Here is a 17,187-nt window from a genome sequence, read left to right on the forward strand (position 1 = left end):
AATTTGTAGGCTTAGACTGTAGATACTTGTACATCTAGGCCAGTTGATTGAAGTATGTAAGTACTAACAATTCTGAAGTGCGGATAGTCGCACCTTGCGACTCAAAGCATCAGCGGTGAGATTAGCAGCTCCCGGATGGTACTTAATCTCGCAATCATAATCCTTAAGCAAGTCCATCCAACGTCTCTGCCTAATGTTCAACTCCGCCTGAGTGAACAAATACTTGAGACTCTTATGGTCGGTGAAGATCTCAAATTTCTCGCCATACAGATAATGATGCCAGATCTTCAAAGCGAACACAATGGCTGCTAACTCCAAATCATGGACTGGGTAGTTGTCCTCGTGAAGCTTCAGCTGTCTAGAAGCGTATGCGATCACATGCCCATTCTGAGTCAGGACACAACCTAAACCCTAAAGATAAGCATCAGTGTACACCACATACCCTCCAGATCCTGACGGTAATGCCAACACTGGCGTAGAAGTCAACCGCCATCGAAGCTCACAGAAATTATCCTCACACTCGGAGGACCACTCGAAATCCACACCCTTGCGGGTAAGCTGCGTCAAAGGTCGAGCTAGCTAAGAGAAGTTCAGAATGAAGCGACGATAATATCCTGATAGACCCAAAAAATTACGGATCTCAGCAACCGTCGTTGGACGCGACCAATTAAGTACCGCTTCAATCTTGCTTGGATCAATAGAAATCCCCTCCCTGGATATGATATGGCCAAGAAAGACCACTCGATCCATCAAGAACTCACACTTGCTCAGCTTGGCGTACAACTGCTCATCCCGAAGAGTCTGCAGTACCAACTGCAAGTGAGAAACATGCTCTTCCGTATTACGCGAATACACCAAGATGTCGTCAATGAAGACCACGACAAACTTGTCCAAATACTCCCTGAAAACACGGTTCATCAGATCCATGAATATAGCCGGCGCATTAGTCAAACCAAATGGCATCACTAGGAACTCGTAATGCCCATAGCGAGTACGGAATGCAGTCTTGGCTACGTCCTGATCACGGACTCTCAACTAATGATACCCAGATCTCAAGTCGATCTTGGAGTAAACTGAAGTGCCCTGCACCTGATCAAACAAGTCATCAATACGAGGCAATGGATACTTGTTCTTCACAGTGACTCGATTCAGCTGCCGATAGTCAATGCACAGCCGCATAGACCCATCCTTCTTCTTTACAAAAAAAACAGGAGCTCCCCAAGGAGATACACTAGGACGAATGTACCCCTTGTCCAAAAGATCCTGTAGCTGATTTTTCAACTCACGCATCTCTGACGGAGCCAGACGATACGGTGCTCGTGAAATAGGCGAAGTACCCGGCATCAAATCTATTCCAAACTTGACTTCCCTAACAGGAGAAAAACCCGGAATCTCATCAGGAAATACATCTGGGAATTCATCCACAACAGGAATACTCTCTATCCCAATACTCTCAGTGGACAAATCTACTGCATAGATAAGGTAGCCTTCCCCGCCAGACTCTAGAGCTCGACAGGCTCTCAAAGCTGATACCAAAGGCATCGGGGGTCGCGCTACCTCTCCATAGAAAAACTAGCTCTCACTCCCTTCCAGATGAAAGCGTACTAATCTCTGGTAGCAGTCCACTGAAGCTCGATAGGTAGTCAACATGTTTATTCCCATAATTCAATCAAAGTCGTCCATCGCCAGGATCATGAGATTCGCAATCAAAATGTTACCCTCGAACTCTAAAAGGCAACCCATAACTAGACGCTTAGCCAAAGCAGATTGTCCCATCAGAGTAGAAACAGACATCACTACGTCTAGTGCAATGCATGGTAACTTATGCCTCTTAACAAAACGTGCAGAAATAAAGGAATGAGATTCACCAGTGTCAATAAGTACTAGAGCAGGTATACCATAAAGCAGAAATGTACCTGCGATGACTTTCTCATTCTCCTCCACTGCATGATCATGTCTCAGGGCAAACACCTGGCCAGAAGCTTGTGGCCTCAAATGAGAACTCCCAGCAGGCTGTCCCTGCGACCTCTGCTGAACGGTGGCCTGAGAACCAGATCCTGAACCAGAACCAGAACTGCCTCCCCCAGATAGTGGACAATCCCTCCGGATATGACCAGTCTCTCCACAACGGAAACAAGCTCCAGAAGCCCTACGGCAACGGTCGATCGGATGGTTCTTTCCACAGTGATCACACTTGTCCTTCTTACCGAAACGGACAACACCTCCAGAACCAGAGGAAGAAGTAGATCCAGAATTCTTGAAAGATTGGGCACGGGGACCCAAAGAACTAGCAAGTCTCAACTGAGAGAAAGACCTGTTCCGTCGAATGGTGTCCTCTGCCTGGTGACAACGGCTCACCAAACCCTTGTAGGACATGTTGTCGCCAACCGTCACACGGTCATGGATCTCAGGGTTAAGGCCCTGAAGGAACAGATTATACTTCATCCCAGAGCTGTCAGCAATCTCGGGGCAATAGGATAGCAGATCAAAGAACTTCTGCTGATACTCATCAATAGACATAGCTCCCTGTCGCAGACTCAGTAGCTCGCCCGCCTTCGACTGACGGAGTGCAGGAGGAAAATACAGCTTCTGAAAAGCTGTACATAACTCGGCCCAGGTGGCCACTCCTCTCGCCGCAACAAAAGGTGCAGAAGTAAACCTCCACCACCTGCGCGCACGACCATCCAGAAGATAACCAAGGGTCTCCATCTTCTGCTCCTCGGTGCATTGGAAAGTCTAAAAAGTCGTCTCCATGTGGTCTAACCAGTTCTCCGCATCCTCCGGAGACTCACCTCCAACCAATAGCTTAGGCCCTGTCTGCAAGAATCGACGTATACTAAAATGGTCCTCATGTCGATGACGATGGCGGCGTTCCCGACGAGGCTCCCGGTCGGCATCACCCCAATGCCCACCAATACTGCCATGAGAAATCTGGTCGTCACGATCTGCCATCTACAAAATTAATGTAGAAACTAAATCCCAAGAATACTTTGCATGCTCTGATACCATAAATGTAGTGACCCTTACCCGGATCACCTACTAAACAGAACTTAGGCATGCAATTAACTTAATAAACAGATATCAGAATAAACTACGAAAACATTACTAAAATTACAATCCCAAGGCAAAGAATCTGTAAATATCCAAAATAGATTATACAACCAAATCGAAAGGTGTATCAACCCAAAATAACAGAAATAAACCTAGACGAAGCTCCAGCTGGCCAACCACTGCCTAGCCTCTCTTGGAACCACCTGCCTCATCCAATCGCAAACCTGCCCCATGGAATAGAGTGTCCAGAAACATAGAGTACGAGACGTGAGCATAAAACTCTCAGCACGAGAGTATGAGTATACATGCATGCAAAGTGAACTCCTTATAAACTCGAGGTCAAGGATCAGATAACAGAGACAGACCGGGCCCTGGTATGTAGCACACTGTGCCGTTGCTTCAGGAGGTGGCTCCCATACCATAATACCAGTGGATATGCCGGACCCAAATCGATGGAAGTCCAACTACTAACAGGATAGGAAAAAACCCTACTAACAGACATCTCGAAGGAGATAGCTCAGTATGCAAATGAATGCAGCATAAATCAATGACATATAAACCATGCAGTCACATAATACATGCATACTAAGTCAGGATATCTCGAACAGTACTTTCGTACCTCAAATCAGTGCAAGCTCTACCAACTCTAGGTCCACGCCTATAGTCTGCTCTACACTGCCAAATGATACTACTATCATTATAGTGCTCTAAAAGCCTTAACTAAGCTATTGCATACTCCTAAATATTTATAGGAAGCAAAAGCTATACCTTCGTCCGTCGTTAGCCCTTTGATGTCGATGCCTCCAGAACTTGGGTACAACTCCGCTACGACTATTGAACGCCTCGATGACTCCCGGGTCAAGCCTAGGAAGGCTAGAACAACTCGAATACGACTAGAGTAGGGAGGAAATCCGGAATTGGAAATTGAAAGTGAATTCTCGGCCTTCTATTTATAGACAACGCTCGGAGCCTCCGATCCTCGATCGGAACGTCCGATCCTGCCATCGGAGCTTTCGAAGATCCTGATCTGCCACATGTCAAAATATCACTTGTTGACTTCGGATAGGGGTGATCGGAGCTTCCGATCCTGATCGGAGCTTCCGATCCAACCACACTTCATGCATGACATAATACCATCGAAGCTTCCGATCCTGTTTGGAGCTTCCGATCTTGTTCGAAACTTCTGAACTCACCTTTGGAGCTTCCGAACTCTTCCCAAGTAATTATGATTAATTCCTTAATTACTGATTTTGGTTACGGGCTACTACAGTTTTGAGTATGTTGTTCCTGGCAAAGTTCTGATCGTTTATTCTCTGTCGGTTTTGAAATAGAGCATCGTTTGGATTTGTTATGATTTTTGGAAGATTATTCAAAAGTTTGAGTTTTGTCATTTGTTGGAATCAGATTGTTATGGTTGAATTTTGGTTGATTTGAGTTTATTGGATTGATATTATGCTGTTTGCGTTTTCGGTTTGATCAGAATCTAGCCGTTATGCCGTCGGTTTGAGTTTTTGGGCTATAGTTTGGTTTGAATTGATTTGAGTCGTTTTCAGTTGTGTTTGAATGTCGATAGTGATCTCGGGCCTTCATTAATTTCTTTTGCAGATTCGTTTAAAGGCCGTTGAGTTGCGAGGTCGCAGGAGTTGTATCCTTTTAGAGATTGTAGCCGGTATAGTATCGATTCTCTTATTATCGACTAGGAATTTTGATTGAATCTTGAATGAGTATATTGTTGTTGTTTCCAGGTTGGAGCATCGACTTTTGAAAGAGGTATAAGACGACTTGGACTGGAATGGAACGAGTAACTCGAATTCGACTTGATTCGAGTGTTCCGAAGAAATCACATACTTGCATGATAATTGAATTACTTGAATTTATTGAATGAGTTATGATTTTCATTGCATTCATATTGAGCCAAATGATTTATTTCATTTTGATTTAGACGTTCTGAGAATTATAGCAGGGGGCATTGGCAGGTGATTTACTGCAATGACCGACTTAACTCTCTATAGTTGCTGCAGAGTCTAGAGGATTGAAATATGCACTATACACCTCGAGGGGAGATTCGGTGTGATTTGTGTGATATTTTATCCTCGGGATCCCAATAAGAGGAAGAGAATAACCGGAGTACCTTTTGATTATCCAGACTTGATAATCCCGGATTTTTAAAGTCATGCATATCATTTTAATTCCGTATTTGAATGGCTTTCTTATGTATATCTTGAGTTGATATATTATGTGGAAGTTGATTCATATCATGTTGTGATATGTTTTTGTGAGATTGCATGTTAGTCTCTTTTACTGGGAATATTATTCTCACCGGATTTATCCGGCTGTTGTCTTTGTTTGTATGTGTACTTGGCAACATGTGGGGCAGGACCGAGTCAGAGATCGCATGTGTAGGTGGTCGATTTGATAGAGTGAGTCCTTGTCGTTGTAAAAGTTGATTATGTAATCGAAGTTAGATTGAATTCGAACTCGTTATGTTTTGTATTGAATAAGCTAGACTGATGCATGTTCTACTATTTTGGGATTGTATGAACCCTAGAACTACCTTGTATTATTTAGTTTGGGTTTTGATGTTGAATTAAGAACTATATTATCGTACATATTGTTGAATCTTGAACTTGTTTTGATTGCGTCGAACTTTGGAAATTTGCGAATATTGTTGTTTTCGACTCGTTTGATGTTATTTGAACTCCTTGTTATTGTAGTTTTTGATTGAGGTATCGAGATGGAACCGTTGTGGGTTTTTAATATTTATTTTTGTCTTGTGAGGCCAGAGGGAGCATCCGCACCGCCCTGAGGGCGCACCCGCGCCAAAACCTCCAGAAAGTTGGTTCGCCCAGGGTGCACCCGCGCTCTACAAAGGCGCACCCGCGCCCAAACCGCCAGTGTTGTGGTTTGGCCAGGGCGCACCCGTGCTATAGGACGGTGCACCCGCGCTGCACTATTCATAAAAAAAATTCCTTGTTAAATCTTGGATCTTGTTTGCTTGTAATTGTTTTTCCCGAGATTAGATGTTTAGAATCAAGATCTCACATCCTCACTTCTATCAACTCAACCATCTAGCCATACAATCTCTGACTCGGTCCTGCCCCACTTGTCACCAAGCACACATACAAAGACAAGACAACAGCCGGATAATCCGGTGAGAATAACATTCCCAGTATAAGAAACAAACATGTAATATCATTCAATACATCAACTAATGATATACAAGTATCAACAATGCAATTCAAAGAGGAATCTAAAATGAAATGCATGTCTTTAAATTCCGAGATTATCAAGTTTGGATAATCAAAAGGTACTCCGATTATTCTCTTCCTCTATTGGGATCCCGAGGATGAAATACCACAACCAATCACACCGAACTACCCTTTCGATGTGGATGATGTGTACTTCAATCCTCTAGACTCTGAAGCAACTATAGAGAGTTAAGTAGATCATTGCAGTAAATCGCCTGCCAACGCCCCTGCTATAATTCTCAAAACTTCTAATTCAAAATGAAATAAATCATTTGGCTCGATATGAATGCAATGCAAATCATAACTCATTCAACTAAAGTCAAGCAAATCATTTAACATGCAAGTATGTGATTTCTTTGGAACACTCGAATCAAGTCGGATTCGAGTTAATCATTCCATTCAAGTCTAAGTCGTCTTATACCTCTTTTCAATATGTCGATGCTCCAAAACCTGGAAACTACAATGATTCCTCAATTAAGATTCATTCTAATATCCTCAATCGATAATGAGAGAATCGATACTATATCGGCTACAATTTCTAAAACGATACAACTCCTGCAACCTCGCAACTCAACGGCATTCAAACGAATCTGCAAAAGAAGTAATAAGGCTTGAGATCAATATCGAAATTCTAACTCGACTGAAAACGGCTCAATTCAATTCAAACCAAACTATAGCCCAAAACTTAAACCGGCGGCATAACGACTATATTCTGATTAAACCGAAATCGCAAACAACGGTATACATATCGACTCTACTCCAACCAACATCATAACATCATTCACAACTCAAAACAAACAAATCTCAAAACCCAAATTCTTGAAAATCATTGATCAATTTATAACAAATCTGAACGACGCTATATTTCCGATCTGACTGAGAATAAACAACAAGAGCTGGCTCAAGAACAACATAACCAAATTTCATTCGATTCTAACAACATCCAAAAATTGAATTACAACTGATCGGAGAAATACTTAATAAAGAACGAAGCTCTCGCAGTCGTGATCGCTAATCTACCTTCAGAAATAATTTCTAATGGACGGATCGAGCTCGGAATGAAATCTGAAAGCTTGAGAAATCTTGGAGGCGCCTTCAATGGAAGGAGACGTGAATGAGGAGGAGGGTGGAGTGAAGGAATGGGTCAAAGCTTGCTTAAATATCTAACAATCTCTAATTTTGCATTTTAGTCCCTGAAATTTCCAAAAATTGCAAAATGGACCCTAATCAAAATCAAGTCGGCTCTTGAACTCTGTAATCTCCGATTATCTCAAATAAAGTCAATTAAGATAAATTTGTGGAGTTACATGATTGCTTTCAAAAAGTTGTGACGTTCAGACCAGAGATGGCAGACTAATGGAAGTTTTATGGTAAGGGTTCACGAGCCAGAATTCCTTTGATATTTGTGATATCTATGACTCAGTTATTGCAGAAAAGAGCCAAGGGATTCCTTATTTATGTTGTTGATGTGTTGAAAATTAGCCCAAAATTGGCAGATTTGCCAGTGGTTAGTGAATTCGCGGATGCCTTTTCTGATGAGATTTCAGGATTGCCTCCAGCTCGAGAGATAGACTTCAGCATAGAACTGATGCCAGGTACACAACCTATTTCGAAAGCTCCTTATATAATAGCACCGATTTAATTGAAAGAATTGAAGGATCAACTTGAGGATCTTCTTGCAAAGGTTACATTAGACTGAGTGTTTCTCCCTGGGGCGCTCTGGTTCTGTTCGTACGAAAGAAGGACGGATCGATTAGAATGTGTATCAACTATCGGCAACTGAATAAAGCAACGGTAAAGAATCGTTATCCTTTGCCTAGAATAGATGATTTGTTTGATCAGTTGCAGGGTTCTTCAGTATATTCCAAGATCAATCTGAGATTTGGTTATCATCAGCTGTGGGTACGAGATGAGGATATAGCAAAGACTTCTTTCAGAATGAGGTATGGCCATTACGAGTTCATTGTTATGTCATTTGATTTGACAAATGCTCCAGCACTGTTTATGGGATTTATGAATCGAGTGTTTCAGAAATATTTAGATGACTTTGTCATTATTTTCGATGATATTTTGATATACTCGAAGAATTTATGTGATCATGCTGAACACCTAAGAATCGTGTTGAAAACATTGAGAGAAGATAAATTATATGCCAAACAGTCAAAATGTGAATTTTGGTTGCAGAAAGTTGTTTTTCTTGGGCATATTATTTCAGGAGATGACATTTCAGTCGATCCAAGCAAGGTTGAGGCAGTGATCAGTTGGCCTAGACCTACATATGTACCAGAAATACGGAGTTTTATGGGCTTGACAGGTTATTATCAAAGATTTATCCGAGATTTCTCTAGTATTGTAAAGCCTATTACTCAGTTGACACAGAAGAATGCACCGTATGTCTGGACTGAAGCATGTGAAGCTAGTTTTATTGAGATGAAGAAGAGGTTAACGACTGCACCAGTCTTGACGATTCCCTCAGGTATTGGTGATTTCACTGTATACTGTGATTCTTCTCACAGGGATTGGGTTGTGTTCTTATGCAGCGAGGACATGTTATTTCTTATGCCTCGAGACAGTTGATAAAACGACCCTAACTTCTAACTTTTAAATAAATATAGAAAATACGGAAAATTTTTAAAAAAATTCGGCATGACTTATTTGTTTGAATAATAAACCACCTGTCACAAACATCAATTTAAGATAAACCTCAACCCGAGGCAAACATCATGCATAAAGCATGCATAAACAGCAACTAATTCAACAGCAGATGAAAAAATTTAGAATAACGTTTACATGTCAAACATATTTGCAGGGAATAACACATCCTGCTACTAGAAAGGAAGAAACATATGACAGTGGTTACTTATTACAATAACATGATGCAGAAATAATAGAGCGGCAATGGTCAGGGTGTGCCACCGAACACCTAGGGACCCTGGAAATCCTGCCCTGCAGCCTCATCTGCAAACTCACCTGCACCAAGCATAGTAGTGAGCCTAAAAGCCCAACAAGATTTAAATAATACAGCAAGGGTTCAAAATAATGCATCATACTAAAAATAGTACTAAGTACACTTATGAATCTCACACGAAGAGGGAAAAGTCATAACATGCTCGAAGTAAGAACAATAGCAATATGCGATGGAAAACACATTCATGAATCAATTATCCTTTACTTTTACTTTTGAATTTGGATCCTCGATTATGACTATGGTTTTGATCGATCAATGGCTGCAGTGTACTCTGTCGGCAAGGACGCCGAGATTAATCTCGTCTCCACATTGCCCCTTTTTCATTCTTTTTCATAGGGGAGCCGATATGAATTCCCGGCTGCTTACTACACGTCTCATTTGGTAGGGGAGCCGAGATGAATCCCGACCGCTTACTACACGTCGCATTTGGTAGGGGAGCTGGGATGTCTCCCAGCCGCTTACTACACGTCTCATTTTGGCAAGTGAGTCAGGGCATACCCCGACCGACATTGCACGTACAAGTCACAACTAACTCAATTCATTCTTTAACTTTTCCTTTCATTCATCATTTTCTCATTTCAACATTTATATTTACAAGCATTCTATAAATAAGACTTCGGGACTAGAATATAAATGAATTTGAAGTCACACACGCGAATAAATGGTTGTTGAATAATTTAAATGACAAAAACACAAAAGATGACATGACGTGAATTTTATGGATGATTGAAGTGTATGGGAGCACTCTCACCTTAACCTCTTTTCTCCTTCCACTTATGTTTACGCTCACAAGGGCCTAACTCGAGCGGTTAACCCATTAAATTCATAAATCATCCTATTAAAATTCAAAAGACTTCCCATTTGAACAAGCACCTCAAACACACCTAAAAATACTCCTATGACTAGAATTTACATTTTTATAATGGCCCAAACAAACCCAACAATCTAGACTCCCGGACAGCCCATAGTCAATAGAAAAATCTTCTCACGACACTCCAACTTAAAACGTACATTACTTAATCGATTTTTATCCGAAATATGACCAATTTACACCGAAACGATCCTAACATCACATAAATTAAAAAAATCAGAGGTAGCCCCTGTCCAGACCTAAGCAACTAACCCTATCGGACCTGTTTTTCTGAGACAAGACTCGATGGCAAAAATTCTGTTTTGGACAACTTAAAACTATGGACTCCCGAGCTCATCCCTCAACCTATGGCACCTCAAAAATCCATGAGAACAACTAGTAAATATTCCTAGGTGACCAGATAGGGCCCTTGGACAAGGCTCTAGCCCAACACTACCTTCTCCCTTTTGCCCAAACCGCTAGCCCGACGACTTCAAAACTTCTACTAACCGACACGCAACCTAATTACTCCATGACCAGCCCTATAACCCATCTCTAACACATCCAAATACCCATGTTAACCCCATGAACATCCCATGGCAGCCCCTCAACTCCATTCATCCATTGGTTACAAAAATTCCGATTCAAACGCCATAACTCAATATTTTCACAACATTTCAAAGCACATGAATTGAATAACTTGGCCAACAACTTATGAGGCTTAAATCCAACCATACACACATGAAAATGGATTGATTACATTGGGGTACATTTTGAATTTTTGAGTTACACACTCAAACTTTCATATATTTACATGAAGCTCATTCTTTAAGGCTCAACAAGCAAGGTAGCATAGCATGATGCATAAAAATCAACTCCAACCTCATATTTAGATGAAAAATGAACCCATACACATCATATTAACACCATGTGAATCTGAAATTTCGAATTTAAACAAGGTGGAATCAAGAAAACACTAAAATACATGCTTGGGTTTTAAAAAAAAGAGAAGAAACTTCATCTTGCCTCAACTAGTAACCCAAACAAGGGTGAATGGGGGTCGGCTAGCTAACACCCAAATCCCACGGCTAACAGCTGGACTAGCTTCTTATGGTGACCCCACGTTGGCTGGACTGCGGCTGGATGGCAGGGAGGGGCGGTCGAAGGCAAGGGGAGAAGATGAAGGAGTGGTCGTGAGCTTCCTTGAGAGAAAATGTGTGAAGGCGTGAGAGAAGGGGAGAAAATGAGGGTGAATGGCGGCTAGGTGAGGATTAGAAAGCTAAGGTTTAAGTTGTGGTGTGATATAATATGTATATGTATGTATAGGTGTGAGAGTGTGAGAGTAGGGCAAGTCAAAAAGTGCTCTTTGACTAATAAAGTTGCTAGATTAGGTTTTACAACTTTAGCTTGTAGAATTTCCCCTATTTTAAATTACTAAGTCTACAATCTTTAAATTTAAATGTCAAGAATGAAATTTCATTTGTCCGGGTCTAAAAAGGCTAATTTGGAAATTTTAAAGAATTTCGCGCGAAAATGTGCTTACGCACAATGAATAATGAACATGGGCCAACAAGATTCAGATCTCGTAATAATTCATCCGTGGGTAATGAAATGATGCTCAAACAATCAAAGCACAATTAAGAGCAATCGGTGTGACTTCAGTCGAAAGAAGTCTACACAAGTTAATAATCAGAGAAAACAACGGTCTCAAATTAAAATCAGATGTCAGTCACACAACATGAGTAGATTACCAAAAATAAAGACAGTGAATCTTACTCACATCAACATGTGGCTCTAGTACCAAATAAAATTTCAAAAAGTGTGAAACATTAACAAGATTTTACTAAGAAGTTCAACCAATGCCAAAGTGGCAGAATTCAACGCTGATTAATGTCATACAAATCCATAAATGAACAAAGGATAAGCAAAGAAATTTCGAATACTCAAAAGTATATTTTCAATAGATACAAGCACGATTGAAGAATAAGAAAATAATGATAGGAATAATATCTCACAAAATTGAAAGGCTCATAGTAACCAACTCACCAATACTCAAAATGATATTTGCCCATGTAGTGACCCAACCCGGATGCACTATCTAATCAGAGTTATAGTAAAAGCGCACGCAATAAAAGCTTAAAGCGTAAAGTGCGGATAATTAAAATACAACAAATCCAATCGGCAGAATACAACCGATGCTATCACAAGTGTATAAATACTGTTTATACAACCAAATCAAAGGTTCAGGGTAAATAAATCCCTAATCTTTACAAACTTGGACTCTCCAAAGTCTCAATCCTACTGGGAGCCGCCTGAACCGTCCAGCCTCAAACCTGCCCCGCCACAAGGTACACAACGAATACCCAAACACAGGGGCGTGAGCTAGAACGCTCAATATGAAGCAATGATATAAATACAAATATTTGCACACAGATGATTTAAAACTCAAGTGAAAACACTTGCTCATGGCGCCGAGAATATACAGTACCGGCTAGAGAGCTACTCCACGGGGTACTCGTATATTCCATATCAGGGCTGAGCCAACCCCATCCTGACCCAAATCCAAAACAGGATACAAGCCTCATATGGAAACTATCATACCTGACTCGAGTCCAAAATGAGATCATCGTTCCCTATGGAGACTGTCAATGACTCACATCTCTCCGGATGCAGTCACGCGTAAAATCATGTATGTGCTAAGGCGGTAAAACATGCTAAAACATGATAAAATATCTAGAACATACTCATGCAACATATAAGCAAATATATCATGCCGGCTATCTCGGTCAGTACTTACGTACCTCTAACACTACTGGTCAAACCTAGCTCCACTGACCTAGACTTCAAGCCTACTAGTCCAGTCTACTGCTACTACAATGCAAATATCCATGCATCAACAATAAAGCTCTAAAAGCCTTAAATAAGCTATTGCATACTCCTAAATATTTTTAGGATGCCAATGCTATACCTGCGTCCGTCGTTAGCCCTTTGCTGACGATAGCCTCAAAACTAGGCCGTAGCTCCGTGACGACGTCTAGATCACTAAGCCACTTCCGGATTCCCCGTAGGATGCCTAGATCTCCCTAGATCTGAGTTAGAAAGCTTAGGAATCAAAGAGAAGAGAGGAAATTGGTGCACTCCAAATGAACCCTCGGCCCCCATATTTATAGACATCGTTCGAAGCCTCCGAACCTGGTTCGGAATGTCCGAACTCGATCGGAACCTCCGATCGCACCTTCGGAGAGTCCGATCGCTCAATATTACGTCAGCCATGACATCACCTTGCTGACGTAAATGATGTCGTGTGCCCTGGTCCAGATCGGAGCTTCCGATCTTGCCGACGGAGCGTCCGATCTTGATCGGAGCCTCCGATCCTGGCACGGAGCTTCCGATCCACTTCGGATCGTCCGAACTTTCTCTTCGGACCGTCCGATCCTGCTGAACCAATTCAACTAATTCGAGTGCTCTAAATCCATTTCTGAAGTTCGTTATCCCAACAGGAACTTACTTAATCATGTTTTACTTAATCTAAACATGATCACGTGATTAATTACTCATTAATCACTAATTAGAAATGCGGGTTACTACATTATCCCCCACTTAAGAAATTTCGTCCTCGAAATTTAAGTCTTAGAGGAAAACATAAATAGCTAACCAATGTTCTTTATTACAACTAAACAAGTATAAACTTGATACAAGAAAGTACAAAATCTCAAAACAACTCGGGATGCTCGGCTAACATCCGACTCTCCAACTCCCAAGTAGCTTCCTCTGTACCTCTGCGCTGCCACTGTACCATTACCAACGGTATGCGCTTGTTACGAAGTACCTTGTCCTTCCTGACAAGAATCCGCAGGGGTTTCTCCACATATGATAGATCCCAATCCACCTTTACCTCGGTCGGATGCAAAATATGTGACTCGTCCGCCACATACTGTCTCAACAAGGACACATGGAACACATCGTGGATCTCCGAAAGATCGGGTGGCAAGGCCAGACGATAAGCCACATCCCCAACCTTCTCGAGAATCTCGAAAGGACCAATAAATCTAGGTGTCAGCTTACCCTTGCGACCAAACATCATCACCTTCCGGAAAGGTGACACACGCAAGAAAACATACTCTCCTACCTCAAAATGAAGTGGTCTGCGGTGAGTGTTCGCGTAGCTAGCCTGTCGATCCTGGGCTGCCTTAACCCTGCGTCGGATCAACTCTACTGCATCAATCATCTGTTGAATCATCTGAGGACCCTCAACCTGACACTCGCCAACCTCGTCCCAAAACAAAGGTGTACGACAACGGCGTCCATAAAGAGCCTCAAATGGTGCCATGCCAATGCTGCGATGAAAACTATTGTTGTAGGCGAACTCCACCAAGGGTAAATGATCATGCCACGCTGGACCAAAATCCATCACCGCCGCACGAAGAATATCTTCTAAAGTGCGAATAGTACGCTCCAACTGTTCGTCCGTCTCTGGATGATAAGCCGTACTTAAGCTCAAAGTAGTACCAAGGGTTCGCTGGAAACTACCCCAAAATCTCGAGGTGAATCTCGGATCTCTATCGCTGACAATGCTCAAAGGAATCCCATGTAATCGCACAATCTCCCGCACATACAATTGCGCCATCCTATCAAAGGTTTAATCACGGTTATAGGGAAGAAAATGCGCTGACTTCGACAACCGATCCACGACAACCCAAATAGCATCACAATTCCTGGAAGACATAGGCAAGTGGGTGACAAAGTCCATCGTCACATGCTCCCACTTCCATTCAGGAATCTCTAAGCTGTGAAGTAACCCTCCGGGTCGTCTAAACTCTGCCTTGACTTGTTGACACACAAGGCATCGGGACACAAACTGATAAACGCTGTGCTTCATCCCTTTCCACCAAAATCGAGTGCGAAGATCCTTATACATCTTCATGCTGCCTGGGTGTACAGAGAATCGACTGCGGTGAGCTTGCGATAAGATCTCCTCCCTCAAAGTAGAATCCTCAGGTACCACAACTCGACCAGAAAGACACAACAGACCGTCTCCTTGCAGATGAAAACCAGAAGTATTACTACCTTCAGCCAAACGGGCCAACTTCTGAGTCCTTAGATCAGAATTCTGAGCTTCCCGGATTCGTCTGTATAGCGCTGGCTCTGCAAGCACAGAAGAAACACGAATCCCTTGCTGTTCTTTATTATGACGGAATGTGAATCCCAAAGAACAACACTCCTTCACTGCCTTCGAAACTGAACTGGTATGAAGGGAACTCACATAAATCTTGCGACTAAGCGCATCAGCAACGGGATTAGAAGAACCTGGATGGTACTTGATCTCACAATCGTAATCCTTCAACAGATCCATCCAAAGACGCTGCCGCATGTTCAACTCAGCCTGAGTGAACAGATACTTCAAACTCTTATGATCGGTGAAGATCTCAAATCGTTCTCCGTACAAATAGTGACGCCATATCTTAAGAGCAAAGACAATGACTGCAAGCTCTAAATCATGTACGGGATAGTTCTCCTCGTGAATCTTCAACTGTCTGGAGGCATAAGCGATCACGTGGCCATTCTGAGTCAACACACACCCCAAACCCTGGAGAAAAGCATCAGTGAAGACTACAAAACCACCTGATCCAGACGGTAAGGCAAGAACTGGAGCTGTCGTCAGATGACGTCTCAACTCACAAAAACTATCTTCACAAGCATCAGACCAAACGAAAGAAATGTCTTTCTTCGTCAACTGAGTCAAAGTCTTAGCTATCTGAGAGAAATTCTCCACAAAATGACGATAGTATCCTGCTAAACCAAGGAAACTACGAATCTCAGAAGCTGTAGTCGGACGTGACCAATTCAAAATAGCCTCTGTCTTGCTAGGATCAACAGATACGCCCTCCTGAGAAATGACATGACCAAGGAACACTACTCGGTCAATCCAGAAGTCACACTTACTCAGCTTCGCGTACAACTATCTCTCCCTCAAGACCTGCAGTACAGTATAGAGATGGTAGGCATGCTCATCCATGCTGCGAGAGTACACCAAAATGTCATCGATGAACACCACCACGAACTTATCCAGAAAGTCGCGGAAAACTCTGTTCATCAGATCCATAAAAACAGCTGGAGCATTCGTCAAACCAAACGGCATCACTAGAAACTCATAGTGTCCATACCGCGTACGAAATGCTGTCTTAGGAACGTCATCTTGTCGAACTCGCAACTGATGATACCCAGACCGAAGATCAATCTTCGAGTAGATAGAAGTACCCTGCAACTGATCAAAAAGATCGTCTATTCGCGGAAGAGGTTACTTATTCTTCACTGTCACCTGATTCAACTGACGGTAGTCAATACACAATCGCATCGAACCATCCTTCTTCTTGACAAACAGTACTGCGGCTCCCCATGGCAAAACACTAGGTCGAATATAACCCTTATCAAGAAGATCTTGCAATTGCTTCTGCAGCTCTTTCATTTCTGACGGTGCCAATCGGTAAGGAGTTCTGGAAATCGGTGCAGTCCCTGGCACTAACTCAATGCCAAACTCAATCTCCCTAACTGGTGGCAAACCTGGAATTTCCTCTAGAAACACATCTGGAAAGTCACAAACCACTGGTATCTCTCGGATATCTGACTCTCCTAAGGATGCGTCAATGGCGTATATAAGGTAGCCTTCCCCTCCAGACTCTAACGCACGCCGGGCCTTCAAAGCTAAAACCACTGGCATCGGGGGTCGCGCTCCCTCACCATAGAAATACCACGACTCGTCATCCTTTGGACGAAACTGAACAAACCTCTGATAGCAATCCACTATCGCTCGGTAGGTAGTCAATAGATCTATTCCAATGATGCAATCGAAATCCTCCATTGCTAGAATCATTAGGTTAGCACTAAGCTGATGTCCCTCGAAATCCAAAACACAACCCACAACTAGACGCTTGGCTAAAACATCACTACCCATAGGAGTAGAAACCACTAATAACACTGTCCTCTCGGACCCAAAGGACTAGAGCTCGCTGGCCTGGAAGAAGAAGAATAAAGTCCCCTGTTCCTCCGAATACTGTCCTCGGCCTGGCGAC

Source organism: Henckelia pumila, chromosome 3 (assembly GCF_033568475.1).
Source record: "Henckelia pumila isolate YLH828 chromosome 3, ASM3356847v2, whole genome shotgun sequence".
Taxonomy (NCBI): Eukaryota; Viridiplantae; Streptophyta; class Magnoliopsida; order Lamiales; family Gesneriaceae; genus Henckelia; species Henckelia pumila.